Below are 5,042 nucleotides of genomic sequence, written 5' to 3'. Positions count from 1 at the left end.
GTGTGTGTGTGTGTGTGTGCACGTGCAGTTTCCTCTCATGGCTTTAATTGGGGGATGCTTCTATTGATCACTGGCCGCCAGTCTTTAAAGGCTTCACATTTCATGCTCCATAAAATGCAATTTGGAGCCTAGTGCACACGTGGGACCGGTGAGTGATTTGTGATGTGTCCTCGATGCATGAGGAGGGGATTTTCCTTTGAAGTCAGGATGCACTGACTGCTCCTCTTCGGGCTGCAGACACACAGGATGGGCACTGTGCATGTTGGCAGCAGCAGGGAAGAGGCATCGGGGGTGGGGTTAGCCAGTGTTCCGGTTCTCCATCCACGGATCCTGATTTGTACCCTCCGATCTCCTAATGCAATAAGCGCAGCCTTTTATTTTGTTAATAGTCCTTGATGGATTTCATTCATTTGCCCTGACAATTTAGAGGGATTACATAATCCTATCAGGGAAGCAGGAGATACATTTATAATTCTTTTAACATGAAGATGAAAGATATTTTGTTGCCATGTAAATTACATCTGTTCTCCTGAGCTATATCAAAATTCCCAATAGAAAATGCCGTTTGTCTGCTTTTGATTTTTCAGAGCCTTCAGAGGTTTGTAGGAGGATTTGTAATTAATAGGACTTACATATTTCATGAAGGAGCCCTGGTGGCATGGTGGTTAATCTATGGGATGCTAACTGCAAGGTCAGCAGTTCAAAGCCACCAGCCACTCTGAGAGAGAAAGACAGGGTTTTCTACGTCCTTAAAGAGCTACCGTCTCAGAAACCCACAGGACCATTCCCCTCTGTCCCAGAGGACACTGACCCATAGGGAGTCAACATGGCCATGAGTTGAAATATTTCACAGACCTTTAAAATAGCTCGGCATCCTAAAAGGTTCCACTTTCATTGTGTAAGGCACCAACAGAAGCTTGAGGTTGTTTTTGTTTCTGGCTGGAATGTTTTCATGTAAAGACCAACTTGCTTATTTTCTAACAAAATGCATTTAAAGGGCAGCTGGTTGGTCCCAGATGTTTTTTTATCGGGCAATTAGCAACCCTGGCAGGTGGATCTGTCTGTCTGTGTGTGTACATGTGCGCGAGCATGCACATGTTAAACCACCTGGCAAATGACCCAGGAATGAAATCAGAACATCTGAGGAGAGGGAGGAGTCACCTGCCAACTTGGTGCTAACAGTACCCCTGGAGGCCCCCTGACTAGCATCTCCTGTGCCCACGGCACTGACCGGCCATGTGACCATGTCTTTGACAGCGTCAGCATTGGATGTTGTTGGGCGTTTGGATTCTGAAAGCTTCTTCCCTTTTTGATAACTCGGTGTTCCTGTTGACCAGAGAGACAGGCTGGAGGTGATTTTCATAGTCCTCGAGCCTGGACTAAACATTTCCTGAATATTCCCAGACTTCCACTGCCTTTCTGGAAGGATTCTCTCAAACTCAGAGGAAGCCAGGCACTCTGATGACATGGAGTGGCGCACCCACAGACAAGCAGGGTGGGGGCACTATAATGGAAAAGCAAGAGGTGCAGGGACCCAACATGGATTCACACATGGCCCTTGTCTCTTTTCTCTGGCCACTGTGCATCCAGACCAGGGGTCCTCAAACTTTTTAAATGGGGGGCCAGTTCACTGTCCCTCAGACCCGTTGGAGGGCCGGACTCTAGTTTTAAAAAAAACTATGAACAAATTCCTATGCACACTGCACATGTCTTATTTTGAAGTGAAAAAACAAATGGGGCAAAAACACCCGGCGGGCCAGATAAATGTCCTTGGCGGGCCGCATGTGGCCCGTGGGCCGTAGTTTGAGGACGCCTGATCTAGACGGGCTAGTCTCATGATCCTGTGATGATTTTGAAGCAGGGACTTCAGTGCCAGAGCAGAATGCCCCATAGGAACACGGAATCGAGTCAGTGTGGGGAAGGAGTGAGAGAGGAGAGGCAGCATTGGCTCATGATGGACAGTTTAATTTTTAGGCTCTTAGGAAAAGTCCTAGGCAGCTCTTTTCCGGTGACAGATGCCATTGTGTAGCCACTGAAGGGCCCTTTCTGGGTGTCTGCACGCCCCGAAGTTGTCTGCTTCATCACTCAGCAGCACACCTCTCTGTCAAACTCCGGAAATTAAGGCCCTTTGGGCCCCTTGTGTCATGGAATGTGGATGAGCTACAGTGACAAGCTCTGCTCGGCCTCCCTCCGCCCTTCCTAACACCTGAGTGTGATCTCCTTCAATGGTTGAAGTCCCTGGCCGCCTGCCCCTGCCTCTTCTGCCTCAGACACATGGTGCCTCATTCTGCCGTTCACAGGAGACATCCCAGAGTGCAGAGCGCATTGTGTCAACCCTGACGTGCGAGAGCCCCACTGTCCAGGTCACCGCCCTCCGTACTGGCTTCACCAATGGGTACCCAGGGCAGGGCCCTTGTTAGAGATGCAGCTTGAGAACATGCCCTCCCCTGCCCTGGGTCTCATCCCTGCACAGCAAGGGGCCCATTCCTCTGACCCAGCGCACAGGGGTGGCTCAGCTTGTGACGCTTGATCCTCATTGGTCTGGTGAGAGTGTACAGGGACCCCTTTACTCGTCAAGTGGGGAGGCATCTCTGAAGAGTTTTCCCTAGAAACTAGGGCCAGGGTGGACTGTGCCGATGTTCTATGGGCTTTGTGGCCGGACAGTTGGCATGGGCCCTGAAGTGGCCTGTCTGGTGTCAGAGCCCAGCTTTGCCACTAACCAGCAAGGAGACTACTTGGAGGACCAAGGTGCGCCTGACCCAACCGGTGGCATTTTCATTCGCCTCACCCACGTGCGGAAGCTGGACATTGAATAAGGGAGACGGCGGGAGCGCCGATGCATCTGAATTATGGGGCTGGTGGAAAGTAGTGGAGGTGCCGTGGACGGCCAAAGAACCTGCAGCTCTCTCTCGAAGAAGTACAGCCGTCGGATGCTCCTTAGAGACAAGGGTGGTGGAACATCATCTCACGGGCATGCTGTCACGTACCAGACATGTTGTCAGGCAAGACCAGGAGTTGCTGGAGAAGGACACCATGCTTGGTCAGGTGGCAGGGCAGTGAGCAAGAGGAAGACCTCTGACCAGAGGGACTGACCAACGGCGGCTGCAACGCAGGGCTCAGCGTCTGCGCAGTGGGGAGGCTGACAGTGTTTTGTTCGGCTGTACACAGGGTCGCCCTGAGTCAGACTGACTTGATGGCACCTAACAATAGCAACAAGGATGTGAAATTACCGAACTTACTGTGCCTCAGTTTCCCCATCTGTAAAGGGGGCAGTGCCAGCATGTCCTCCCCTAATGTTGAAACCATCAAATGGGTGACAGACGCACCACCGTCTGCCTCGTGGTGCTCCGCACTCGATAACTGCCAAGGGCTGTAGATCCTCACAGCAGTTCTTGGTGGGCCTTGGTTTCTATGGGGCCCATTTGAGAGATGGGGAAACAGAGGTGAAGAAGTTAAGGGGCTTGCTCAAGGTCACAGAGCAGAGAAGTGTCAGAGTTGGGGCTTGAATGCAGCTCTCCTTCCTCGGCGCCTGTGCCTCACGCTTTGCTCTGTGGAAGTCTGGATTCTTAGTGGAATGAACATCATGCAGAACCAGCCAGATAGAAGATGGTGCTTCAGGTTTATAACTGTGTGTGTGTGTGTGTGACAAGTTCATGGAAAAATTTCATCTTTTCATTCCGTTTCTTAAAGCCTCTTGTAGATATGATAGAAGAACAGAAAAACTCACTGCCATCAAGTTGATTCCCATTCATGATGACCACCCTGCTCCTCTGGGCTTCTAAGACTGTAGGAATTGACAGGAGCAGACAGCCTCCTCTTCCTCCTGAGAAGTGGCCGGGGGTTCAAGCTGCTGGCCTGACGGTCAGCCAACCACACTGTGACCCACTACGCTGCCAGAGCTCTAGTATAGCTATGTATAATAAATAGGTACAAATTAATTGTGTTACATAAAATTACAACGATCATATTATCTCATTGTGTGGGTGCTGCGCAGTACAATTAGTTAGTAGCTTACCAGATGCCGTCTAGAGCAACCTTTCTCAGCCCCAGCTTCCTTGTCAGTAAGACGAGGCTCTGGGGCTGCAGCAATGGCTGAGAGTCACAATCCCCACCTCCCTCCCAGGCAGCATGGTAGCCCAGCATGAGGACATCTGGCCTTGCTGTGTGCCTTGTGAGGTTCATGTACCTCTGATCTGAGGTTAAGCTTTCTCATCTGGACAACCGGGGAATATGTGCCACCATAGAATTGTTAGGAAATCAAATGCAGGTGACTCGTGTTAAATAAACATCTGTGTAACTGTATAACATTGTAACATCTGTGTAACATTGTAACATTTGTATAACATGGTGACATCTGTGTCAACATTGTTAAGGAGTCCTGGTGGCTCAGTGATGAGGTGCTCAGCTGCGCGATCAACGAGGTTTGACCCCACCAGAACCATCATCAACAGAACCCCAGCATCAGCAGAACCATGGCTGTCTGCTTCCATCAAGCTTACAGCCTGGAAAGCCCTCAGGGGCCTATCTACTCTGCCCTAAGTATCACTGTGAATTGAAATTGAGTCAATGGCAGTGAGTATCCATTTCGCTCAGATACCTTTGACTTCTAAGTCTGGAGATCAATCGCTGTATATTATCTAACACATACTACCTCCTAAGGTGAGAATCGCTGTAACACCGGTTAAGAGGCAGACCGATTTAAGCCATCTTTTTAACTCTTGTGTGACCTTCAAGAGGTTACCTCACTGATCTGTTCTGTTCCTTAGCTCCATACTCATTAAATAAGGGTGACCATAGAACTTGGAGCCCTGGTGGGTGAAGTAGTTGTTACATGTTGCGCTGCTAGCCCTGAGGTGAGCAGTTTGAAACCACCAGCCACTCCACAGGAGGAGAAAGGTGAGGCTTTCACTGCCATAAAGAGTTACCGTTCATAAGCAAATGTGGCGGAGAAAGCTGATGGTGCCCGGCTATCAAAAAGTATAGCGTCTGGGGTCTTAAAGGCTTGAAGGTAATCAAGTGGCCATCAAGCTCAGAAGCAACAA

The sequence above is a fragment of the Echinops telfairi genome, unplaced genomic scaffold (genome assembly GCF_000313985.2).
Source record: "Echinops telfairi isolate 266 unplaced genomic scaffold, ASM31398v2 ScPeMD7_70;HRSCAF=299, whole genome shotgun sequence".
In the NCBI taxonomy this organism is placed as follows: Eukaryota; Metazoa; Chordata; class Mammalia; order Afrosoricida; family Tenrecidae; genus Echinops; species Echinops telfairi.
The sequence above is the reverse complement of the archived record's forward strand: the minus strand, read 5'-3'. Positions refer to the sequence as shown.